Source organism: Mus musculus, chromosome 1 (assembly GCF_000001635.26).
Source record: "Mus musculus strain C57BL/6J chromosome 1, GRCm38.p6 C57BL/6J".
Lineage (NCBI taxonomy): Eukaryota > Metazoa > Chordata > Mammalia > Rodentia > Muridae > Mus > Mus musculus.
This window is the reverse complement of record NC_000067.6, coordinates 187,984,662-187,997,380: the sequence shown is the minus strand read 5'-3', so window position 1 is coordinate 187,997,380 and position 12,719 is coordinate 187,984,662. Positions and strand designations below refer to the sequence as shown.

The window sequence follows — 12,719 nt, the reverse complement described above, 5'->3', positions numbered from 1 at the left end:
TTATTCTGTGTACTGAGTTCTCAACCCCGGGGACGGCTGCGTTTTACTTATTTATTATTATTATTATTATTATTATTATTATTATTATTATTATTATTATTATATTATTGCTGCGTGTGTTCTACTGTCTCCTTAACTTCTACCAATACCTTTCCTTGCTGTGTCCTGATATAAAGAACATTTAAAAATAAAATACGACTTTCTTCGACATGGTTTCAGCCTAAGGACTGGTCGACCCCTCTGGGGTGGAAGTTAGCAACACAGAAGTACAGAAGAGTGCGCGGATACTGTTGGAGAGAGAGGGCCTGTGCTTCTGTGGGTAATTCATTCTCTCTCTCTCTCTCTCTCTCTCTCTCTCTCTCTCTCTCTCTCTCTCTCTCTCCTCTCTCTCTCTGATATATGAGGCACAGCCATTCACAACAAAGGTAAACAATTCAGGCTGCACTGTCTGCTTCGCTGCTTCACTTTCAGGTTTGGGCTGAAGACTGAGGGCAGGGACAGGGAGCGGCAACAAGAGCCTTGAATATCAGTGTACTTTGCGCAAAATCAACAGACATTTGTTTTTTTTTTGTTTTTTTTTTTTTGTTTTTTTGTGGCAAGAACATGAAGCAGTGCACTGAAAGTATCCTGAAGCATGTATCTATTTCAATACACGAGACATATTCATGTATGTGAATATTTATATTTATATTCATATTTACATGTGAATATAAACAAAACTATATGTAGATATGATTTTATCCAAAATATTTGGCACTGAGGTAAAGCACATCTTCTACACATAGCACATCTGGCTTGTTTTAAAAAATTAACTCAGGAATATTTTGTATATTGCCCCTCAGCCTGGCCTACAAGAAGCAGTTTCAGACAGATAATAATAGACAAAAATTATGGTGACTCAGTCAAAGGTGTAAGAAACAATGTAAGAGAAAAACACTATTTTTCCTGTTACAATAGTGTAGGGGCTGCTTCTAATTCTCATATAAAAAGGAATTTCTTGTGCTCTATTTTAAACTATAGGCGATATATATATATATATATATATACATATATATATATATATATATATATATATATATATATATATATATACTAGCAAATGCACATTTGAAAGAGATAGCAGCTATTTCTAGCAAAGAGTTATCTTCTACCTCCTGGGAAGTGGAAGACCCAGGCTGTTGACAGAATTCAGCTCTCTTGCTTACTAGCCTCCTGCATTTGAAGTCTTACCGGGTAGGAATAGGATCATCTCTGTGATCAAAATAAGACAGCTCTGATATTCAGTGTGTGTTAAATTCACCACATCAGAGCTTAACTCTCCCAACCCTCTCAGAGTTTCTAGGTCTTTAAGAAACAAAACACTAAAATAGAACGTCCACATTAAAATTCAGGATGTAAAAATGACAGGCACGATTTTGTCACACACACACCCCCTACACCATGTATTGAGCTATATCCAAGATAGGCATCTGATTCCTTCCATGTGTGTTTTAAATGTACACAAGCGTCTAGAACCAGGACTTACACAGAAGAAGAAGAAGAAAAAAGACTGTGCTTAAGAATACTGTATAAAAACAGGTAGTAAAAGCTTAATTGCCAGTAGCATTATGCTGTCTATATTGTTAAATGTGAACTCTGCAATTAAGATGTAAATTTGGTTGTGAGCACTGAATTAAAGGAGCTTTGATATGGAGAAGAAAATCCCAGCATTCAGCAGACACCCAGTTTAAAAAAAAGAAAAAAAGAAAGAAAGAAATTAAAAGACTTGCCTATTCAGTAGAAAATGAGACATGGAATCAGTTTACAAGTAAAGAAGTAAATAAAAAGATGTTTTGTGAGAAATATGTTCTCTTTTTTTCTAAAATGCAATCTGAGAAGTACAAAAGCATGCACTGCTTTACAAAGGCAAGCATCTCTCAAACACTGCTCTGAGTTTTTTACTAAATTAAAAATTTCAAGGCAATTGATAGATGTATATACCTATCATATATTTTATATATTCAACATTCCAACAGAAGTTTCATATTTTTGTCCCAGAATACTTACTTAAAATTTAAAATCATTCTGTCTACTTGACACATCTTAATATCCCAAAGAGTGTACCCCACTCTGCACTTGTACAGTGCCCTGTACTATATACTCAGTCTCATTGCATCACGCTGCTGTGACAGCTTTTATTGTGACTCCTTCGAAACGGCCCTTTAAAGACAAGGTTTGGAGTCAGTTATTCACCAGCGAGAAGTCACTACAAGGTCTAGAAGTAATCTTTGATTTCCCCAAATTTCCTAATTTGGGTAATTTATTTGCTGTCATTACAGACCATTTGATTTCTCTGCTGTGTATTTTGGACTCACATGCACGATGGACCAGTCTGTCCTCTGTGCCCACAGAGAACCATGCACAGATGTGCACAGTGTTCTTTTCTGATCCTTCCCTAACTACATCCTTGCTGAGCAACCAATGGATGCTAGGTAAGTGATCTGGCTTACACCCTGCCCAAGACCCTAAGGAGCCACTGGCAATCTTAAATCCAGTGCAACCAATTTAAAATAATACCCAATTGCAATAAACTTGCCAAAAAGCTTGCAGGAAAGTATACAAGCACATAGCTCAAGGCCTGTCAGGAAGCCCAACACAGGCACGGAGCTCTCTCATCTTGGAAGAGGCAGGGACAGGGAACTATTAATGACAAACATGCCACCTGTAAAGCTGAATTAAGCACCCAAGAATCTCAGAGAAGACTACAAGACACACCAGACATGGGAGAACAGAGAGCAAAGCCTAGATAAGCATGCACTGTTAATCTGTGTATACCCTTTACAATCTTACCACAAGGAGTCCACCCAAATCAGGAAGAAATTGAACCAAACACCAAGACCCCTGAGGACTGAATACACATAAATTAGTTACTATCAGTCTCTCACACACTCTATGCAGAATTCCAATCTCTTCTTCATTAGACAATGCACTCACAAATATCTGGATATCTTCAACAAATGCAGAGGCACCAGTCAGAGGATAAATTTCATTTCTATTTGAATAAAACAATAACAAGCAATGTCTAAGTGGAAACAAGAGATAGGTTCCTGTGAATTGTATATGGCAGAAATTTTACTACATTCCCCAAAACCATGTCCTAAAACATCCTAACACTGTATTTTGGGGTTAGGCAAAGATGATGAGGAATTGAGTCTTGGTGTAATTCCTGTATTTCTAATGATTTTAGTTTTCAACTTTGTCCATGAGAACCAATAGTATAAATCCATTGAATTGTTTAAAATCATCTTTGGCATGTTTGAAGGTCTCCGTTTCACACTGCACTTCTGACATGTGCTATACATTTGAAAGCCAACAGCCTAGTGCACTGATAATTCCAGTTTGCCCTGTATCCTACCATTCAAAACTGTCTCCCCTCAAGTCCCTAACATTTGAAAAGTGGTTTAGCCTTTAGAAGTACTTTCCCTCCTATCTTAGACGTACTGTATACGGTACAATGAATAATAGCACATAAACTTAACTAAACAAGAGTATCAGAAACTACTGTCTTTATATTCCAAAGCAGACCAAGCAGCCTTCAGAAAAGCATCTTAAATAACAAGCACAGAAGGTCAGATGCCAGACCCTGGGTACTGTCCTCAGAAGCCCTGTGGCCTTGTTCAGGTCCCCTCTTCTAACTGTCCCTTGTTCTGTCACTTGCAGAAGCCAGGCTCTATTGTGCTAGGAGCCTGCTGAAGCTAGCACCTTTCCCACTGACAGCACAGACTTGCATCCAAGTTGGGATGCCCACTTTCCATTTCCACGGAACCTCTATCAGTTCACCGCACTTTGTGTGGCCTTTTGTTTCTAGGGCGTAGACTTTGATATTTAAATGATTGTCTCCATTGGCAAGATGAAATCAGTTCTGTGGCAAGTGGTCGCTTCCACAGAAGCACTAATAAAAGCCTTGCCTTCTGACAAACCTCTTGTCCCATAAATCTATCTAACCCACCCCCAAATTATGTAGTCTACATTCACCAAGAAGCTATTGTCTCACTTTGAGTACGCACCAAACTCTTTTCCAAGTGGTCTCTCTCTCTCTCTCTCTCTCTCTCTCCTCTCTCTGTGTGTGTGTGTGTGTGTGTATGTGTGTGTGTGTGTGTATAAAAAAGGAGAGACAGAGAAACTACTAGAGGCAATTTGGTTTCTGTTTAATTAATTCAGGATTATTTTGCTTGCGTTTTGTCAGGCTAATAATATACACGGGGAAGTGTCAGTAAAAATTAAATTATAAACTACAGTCAGTCCAGTGGGAAAACTGACTTTCGTTACATTGTATTTCCAAGGCCCTCACTCTCATAAAATATCCGATACATGTTAGGGCATCCTGTAAGCTTTTTGCAGGCTGCATGGCATGCAATGACGGAGGCATAGTTAACATCGTGAAATTATACATTAATAAATGAGCTGCAGTTACATTCTTTCCTGAATGTTAAGCACCATGAGCTAAATGCAGAAAACATTCAAGGTCAATGTCCCGTTTTTAGACCTTTTCAGGCGGCTGTAATATTATGATAATCAAGCTTAAAATATTCCTATAGAAAGGGTAAATTAGCCTTTTCACTTGAAAGATGATTATGATAAACAATAAACCTAAGAGGGGACAAAGTCCCTATTTTTAAAAGCTATAAATTGTTGACTCAATGGTGTGTGTGATCGCGTTGTCCAAAATAAAGGGTGGTTTCATTCTGAGGGAACAGAGGAGGGCGAGGAAACAGTGGGGGAGGGGTGGAACGAATATGACAGACTTCTGAATATCAATGCACGGTTTGATGCCAGCAAAAGGACCAAATTATCCACCTTAGCCACCCCGTTACACGTAGAGTATATCTGAGGATAAATGTGTGTGTGTGTTTCATGAAACACACACAAGAAGCACACTTTCCCTGATGATTATCAATATAATTTGAAAGGTTTCTACTCTGAGAGTTTCCATTAACCCTTTTTGTCCAGATTTTCAAAGAACTAGTTTAAAAACCAGAAAAGAGAGGGAGATCGATTGTGCCATCAGATATCCACATGAACGGGCTGAGAGAGTTCATTAGCCTTTTTTTTTTTTTTTTTTTTTTAACGTTAGAGGCTGACAAACTCTAAGGATCTGTTTCACAAATGACCAAGCCTGATAAAAATCTGCTTCCCTCAACCAACACTGATTAATTGGGACCATGTCTATCACACCTGCAGAAACCAAGAGATTGTCAAGTAAAAGGGCTTACAGGAAGGAGCCTTGGTTTGTTCTGAGACAGGTCAAGGTTCACATTCACATGACCCAGAGAGAGAATAAGGCTTTGGTAATCACTCACTTTACCTAGGCAACTTTTTGTTTCTTTCTGTATGGAATGGGAATTGAGAAAACAGTTTTTGTAGAATTGTTATCACAATTCAACAAGTTAAACTAACTCAGTAAACTGCCTGGCCCTGGTTGCAGGTTACAAGTGGAAGGTATATGAATTATTGGGCTAGGGTCATTCTTATTTGAGCCTGTTATCCTAGCCTCATGAATGACAATCATCCCTCTTTATACTCTTAAAAATCCTTCAGTTTAGAAAATAAATCTTAACTGTTCTCCTCCTTAAAGTGAGTTTTCTAATAGTATTAGCATTATTTTGAAATCCAATTGAAAGAATAGGTATAAGAGAATGCTACTGTAAGTCGATTGGACTCCGTCTTTGAGTCATTCAAGGTCTTAATTAAAACAGAAGAAAATTAGGTACAAGCATGACAATGTTAACTTGACAGAATCTAAAAACACCTGGGAGACAGACCACTGGGCTCTACTGTGAGAAATGATCTTGATTGTCCTAATGGAGGTAGGAAGACTGTCCACTCTGGGTGGCACCATTCCTTGGCTGGGATCCTGCATCTGTAGATGGAAGAGGAGCTGGACAGCAGCATGAATCCATCGCTCACTTCTTCTCAAGGGTCCTGTTGCCTTGACTGCTCCATCATGATGGACTATACCCTTATAGCTCACTTCTTCTCAAGGGTCCTGTTGCCTTGACTGCTCCATCATGATAGACTTACCCTTACATTGTGCACCAGAATAAGCTGGTTCTTCTTTGAGCTGTTTTTGTCATTCTAGAAGAAGAAGAAGAAGAAGAAGAGAAGGAGGAGGAGGAGGAGGAGGAGGAGGAGGAGGAGGAGGAGGAGGAGGCGGCAGATCTTCCCCAGTAAAGTATAAATAACATTTGCCTTAAGATTCTGTAAACTGCCTGTTATTCTACTATGTGTCCACTGGCTGAACAAAATGCCCAGGAGCAAGGAAAGCCAATGCCTTCAGAGTGATCATCTTGTCTGATGAGGAGGACAGTGCCAGGAGAGTTAGTAGAATTGGCTGGCTCTACAAATAACTCAATTGTACAATCTTCCCCCAAAAGGAGAGAGAGAGTATACCCTTCTGCATCTCTTCTTTCACATCCTTCTACTAAAGCAGTTCAGGCCATTCAACAGTGATGCTGGCTTCCATTGTCCCAGGCAAGAGAAGTGAGTTTGGACAATGGGGTATTAGAGGCAGGGTTAGCCTAGGTTAGGAGTTCAACCTGTTTTACCTTACAGATACATGGCTCCTGATAGCTAAGAGCCTTAACACAGGTTATATACCTAGATGGTGAGGTTGTCCCTATCAGAAACTTCACATTTCCTTCCTCTCTTGGTTATCATCAGACTACTAGCATTAATATCACAATTGGTGACAATACACCAGTGCATGGAAATAGGGCACACTGAGATCTGAGTGTCCCAAGGGAAAAGGTCCTCTGAAGAGTTAAGACACATTCAAACCCAAGAGATAAATTCCACATGTATACTTTGTCCCCAAAGCATAGTAGAATCTCTAAAATCACACCTTTCCTTTTCTTTTCAAGATTTTTCTTTATTTTTAGTTGTGTGTGTGTGTGTGTGTGTGTGTGTGTGTGTGTGTGTGTGTGTGTGTGTGTCTCCAATTTGGGTTTGTGCACACAAGTGCAGTTCCCACAGAGGCCAGCAGAGAGCATCAGATGCCTTGCAGCTGGAGCTGCCTAATGTGTTAGTAGAAGAACTCCCTAGTCCTCTCTCTGCAAGAGCACTGTGCACTCTTAGATGCTGAGCCAATTCTCCAACACCTTAAAATAATATTTTTTTTAAGGAAGAAGGAATTAGTGGGTTGTTATAAATTAATTCTCCCTCCTCCCCCATCTAACATAGGTAGATTTGGGGGTAGTGATTGCCTTTGGAGATTGAGTTTTTACAAAATGCTTACTGTCCCCACCACCACCCCACCAACACCCCTGCCTCCACTCTGACACTAATCTAACTGCAATTTGTGGAGCTGCACTGAGTCTAATGGCATCCTGAGGATCAGTAATGGAACTTGGCAAATAGTCTTATCAATGCTTTAGAAACATGAAGTACATATCCTGGATGGATGGATGGATGGATGGATGGTTGGATGGATGGATGGATGGATGGATGGATGGATGGATGGATGGTTGGATGGATGGATGGATGGATGGATGGATGGATGGATGGATGGATGGATGGTTGGATGGATGGATGGTAGAACGAACAAACAAATGAACTCACCGTGACTGTTCCTCCTCTGCTAATAGGGAACTCAGTTTATGGTGCCTCGCTGACTGGTGTAATATAAAGAAATTTGAAACCTGGAGGGTTTGGTTTTGTTTGGTTGTAAGATAAATAGAGAAGAGAAAGGATGATGGGAGGAGAAAAAAGATTAAAGAGAAGAAAGGATGTAAAAGCCAAGGCCAGGATCCGGGACAGTGCTTCAGCCACCACTTTGAGATGAACTACTAGATAGCCAGGGAGGAGGTGGGGGTGGGGGAGGGGAAGACATGACTTTGTTCATCTTTTTATTTTCTGTTTTCCAGATATTCATATTGACCAAGTTCTGGATAATGCAAAACAAATAAAGCAGCCCCACCAGTAGCCATCGCTGCGACCCAGACAGCCTCCATGGCAGCAGCACTCTCCTGCTCCAGGGCAATTATACTTTCTAGAACAATAGCTCAGATAGGCACTGTGACCAAATCACAGTTTGGCAAAGCCGTCAGAGCTGCTCTTGGGAGCCTGCACACAGTTTTGGCCTTAGGAAATCGCATTTCTTAAATTTCATCCCGTTAAGATTTTGTTGGTGAGATGTGGACAAATACCCAAGGGAGAATGACTACAAGGGCTTTGTTTCTCTGAGGTGACATGCTAAAGCTACAGAGGACACAGATACTGCCCCAGTAGGGGGATGGGGGCTAACTACTGGGCCAAGAAGACAAAGGTTTCACCTCGGAGAGCTCTCTGGCTCTCTTATCTCCTTTCACACAGTTCTTCAAGCAAGCCCTGTGTGGCTGTGCAGATGCACATGTGTGCTCACCGTGAGAACTCTCAGAAGAGGCTGGCTGGCCACTGAGCCCCCAGGAATGCACCTGGCTCTATCGTTTTTGGGGTTATACGTACATGCCATCATGCCGGGTTCTTTTTTTTTTCTTTTTCTTTTTTTTTTTTTCCATTTTTTATTAGGTATTTCGCTCATTTACATTTGCAATGCTATACCAAAAGTCCCCCATAGCCACCCACCCCCTCTCCCCTACCCACCCACTCCCCTTTTATGGCCCTGGCGTTCCCCTGTACTGGGGCATATAAAGTTTGTGTGTCCAATGGGCCTCTCTTTCCAGTGATGGCCGACTAGGCCATCTTTTGATGCATATGCAGCTAGAGTCAAGAGCTCCGGGGTACTGGTTAGTTCATAATGTTGTTCCACCTATAGGGTTGCAGATCCCTTTAGCTTCTTTGGTACTTTCTCTAGCTCCTTCATTGGGGGCCATGTGATCCATCCAATAGCCGACTGTGAGCATCCACTTCTATGTTTGCTAGGCCCAGGCATACTCTGACAAGAGACAGCTATGGGGGTTGGGGATCAAATGTAGGTCCCCATGCTTACACCTGCAGTCCTGTTCTTGTATCCCATGCTTCATCCCTAGAGTTAAGTCCTGATGTGAACACGTCATAGTAGTAAGAGCCATTGTTTGTTGTTGTTTTCCTAGAAAGCCACACTAAGGGCTAGCCGTGGATCTCAGCAGGAAAAGAGCCTTGCCACAAAGCATAACCAAGCACCTGAGTTCAATTCCTCAGGGTTCATATGCTAAAATGTGGGAACCAGCTCCCACAACTTATCCTCTGACCTCCACACGTGTCTGGTGGCAATCATGTACTCACGCGCAAAATTAAAGATTGAATAATGAAAATATAAAAAAAGAGAAGGGAAGCAAACTTTGGATACAAAATAAAGTAAGACAAAGAATTCTTCTATTCCTCTTGTATAGTAGGTCAAACAACATAACTGTGATGGAGTGGCAGGCCATGCCTTGAAGATGCCAGCCTCTCCCCTCAACGTGCCCCCCTCCCATGCTCAACCCTTCCCAGCCCTGAAGTTCATGCAATCAAAGTCCGCATTACAGGAAGCAGAATAACACAATTGAAGAACCTGTTCGGGTCTTTTGGTTTTTTTTGGTTTTTTTTTTTCATTCTTCCTTCCAGAGTGTTGAATTAGGAAGCTAAATAAATCAAAGACAGTTTTCACTAGAGAGAAAAGAAACTTAGTTCACTCTTTGATAAATTAGAACTCTAAACAAAGTAGTGAAAACTAACAAAGGGGCCAGCAAGATGGCTCCGTGTGTAAAGGTGCCTGCCATCGGGCCTACAAACTTGACTTTGAACCCTGGAAGCTTTGGCTGTTGACATTTTAAAATGATAATTAGCAGGTAGACTATTTCCCAGATTGGGCCTCTTTTTGCTCCTTACAATCAACTTGTATGACCTGTGGAGATTCCATTATTCTATTATCATGGTCTTCATCACTGTCTTCATTATAGAGATGACAAACTGAGATCCAGGGGCCTTGGCTAGTCAAAGACACCCAGACATTGCAAAGTCACAACCTGATTTATGTATCAAGTTTTTAATTCTACATCGTCATTGCTTCTGGGTTAATGCTGTTTCTTATACACCATCCTTGGGTCCTCTTAAAAGGCCACACAGAAAGGCAAGCACTGGGTTGCCTGTAACTGTCAGTCACCAGGAAGTTTTGCTTCAGAAAGCATAATACAGCGGCTGTTCACCACTGTCTGCCTTGCTGCGTGTCCATCCTTCTTGACATACATGCACTTTTCGGTGAGTAAATGCCTGAGACACCAACAAAAACCCCAGAACACAAAGGAAGACCCCAGCTCTGCTTTTCCCTTCTCAGCTTTTCACTTGGCAAGGTTTGCAATAGCCCCCCTCATGGCTGTTCTGGCTGCCTCCAGACAAGAAGTCTGACTCCTCTGAGGGACCCAAAAGCCCAAGGAGAAACAAGTATTTCTTATGAAAAAACAAGCAGAAGGGCTTGGGATACTGTTCAGTGGAAAAAGGCTTTGCCTGGCATGCACCAGGCTTTGGTTTCAACCCTCTCTGGGGAGAGTTATCTTTTATAAATAAATTCTGTAGTATCACAGAGAGAACCTTCTCCCCTGTGCATCTGCCTGCTATTCCATCACCAAGGACATGCACCAAGACAATTTACATAGCAGACAGAAAATCCTCACAAGTCCCTCCAGGGCCACCACACAGAACGCACACACACACACACACACACACACCAATCTCATAAACATTTACCCAGCTTGATTTTTTTTTTTTGCAAGTATGCATCACAAGTGTTTCAGGGAAGTTCAATGTTTTAGCAGTTTTTCAATTAGCTACTTATTAAATGGGATAAATGAGATCTATTTTGACTTATGAAAAAGGGTTTGTTGTTGTTGTTGTTTGTTGTTGTTTTGGACTGAACCTCCCAACTCTGAGGATGAGAAAATAGACTCCTGCCTTTCTCTTTTCTCAAGCTGAGGGACCTGTAGACTAAGGGAGTCAACCCTACTATGTCTTGGTCTCTTCATTTTTTAAAATGTGGATGGCTCCAACCTCATCAGTGGCTAAGGGGGTTGAAGGAAACAGTCTACATATCAGCGAGCCCCCAAACTCTAATCTAGACAAGTAATTTATAATCTCTGGCATCAGGAGTTTGTAAAGTTCCCCAGATACTTTGGATGTGCAGCCAAGTTTGAGACTAAGAACTGCTAGTAAATCACTAGCGCGGAGCCCAGCATCATTAGCAATCCTACACAGGACTCAGAAGGAAGAAACATCAACTTGAAGGGGATGGGGTCAGGGATACCTGGTTCAGCTTTCCCTTACCATCTTTGAGTTCCTAGGTCCAATCCCTGGAGCCTCAAAACTAAACCAGCAAACCTAGACATGGTGTTGCAGGGTTGGAGATGCTGCTCATTCGTGGAAGGAAAGAAAAAGTATCCACTGCTTAGAATGAACTGCCTTACTCAAAGCTCTGCAGAGAGAGGGCTGGCTGTGGACTCTGGGAAATTCTCAGTTCTACTGTTAGGATAATTAATTAACGTGCTGGAGGGGCTATAGAGGGGTCTGTCTCAGTTGAGAGCAGTTGCTCCTCTCAGAGGATCTGAGTTGATTCCCAGCGCCTACTTAGGGGGGATTGAACACCCTCTTCTGACCTCTGTGAGTGCTCTTATTCTCTCTCTCTCTCTCTCTCTCTCTCTCTCTCTCTCTCTCTCACACACACACACACACACAAAAGATATTTTTGGAAGAAGCACATCCCTTTTTGCTTACATCATAAGGGAATATGCTCTATAAAGCAGAGTTTGTTAGGAATGAAACGTGTGAGACGTGTGATGTAAGACTACCATGAGCTATGCTCATGTAAATGGAACGATATTCTTTGTGCATATGGAAAAGTCACTGAGTCAATGGACTATAGGGCTCGGTTGGTAGTTGGTTCTGTTCTCAGAGTATCTCCTGTAAGCTTGTGATCCCAGGACAGTTCTCTAAAGATCAAGAGAAATCCTGCAATGAGACAGTCCAGCTGCCTAGGAGAATTGTCTAGAGACTACAGCAGTTTGGATTCTAAAGCTAGTGAGTCAGAATGGCCCTGGCGGTGCCACAAGATGGTGCTTCAAGTTAAGTGTGAGCCTCAACCAGTATTGGAAAGGGAAGAAAGTGGGTGGGGTTCACTGCCTCAGGGAGTGGGGTTAGGTGAACTGAAAACCACCTCTGAGTGACATTGTCCTGAGGACTAGTATTTTATGAGTTTGTCCATTTAGGAAATTGAAACAATCGAAGTGCAAGACTGCCAAGGTATGCCCTGCAAGCAATACAGAACTAGTCAGTGAGGCATATGTAAATACAACTTAAAAGAATATCTAAGCCAGTAAGCACGGTGCAAGCCTGGGCACCCAGTAATGGAAAGGCTAAGATAGGAGGAAAGGTTGATAACTACAGGTGTGATGCCTGCCTGTGCTACACAGTGAGGGCTGGGACATCCTGGGCTAACTCATGCACTCAACCACCCCCAACTCACTGACCAGATTATACTCAGGCAGTGGAGGTATATATAGCTCAGTAGTAGAGCACTTGCTTAACATGTAGGAATCTCCCTCCTGCCTTCCTTCCATCCCTCCCCCCCCTTACTTACTCCCTTTCTCTCTCCCTCCCTCCCTCTGTCCCTTCCTTCTCTTCCTTTTGTTGGTATGGGGCTGGAACATGGGGTTCATTCTAGGCAAAATCTGGGAGAACACTTCAGAGAAATCAGAAGAGCCAGCAAGGGAAAAGTACTGAGCGGAGACATGGTG

The 12,719-nt window shown here is 41.9% G+C and overlaps 1 protein-coding gene across 11 annotated transcripts in view; it reads right to left on the bottom strand.

Annotated features, from left to right (window-relative positions):
- Positions 1 to 12,719, bottom strand: part of Esrrg (estrogen-related receptor gamma) — a 606,376-nt gene that overhangs the window by 217,505 nt on the left and 376,152 nt on the right. The window lies entirely within an intron of this gene.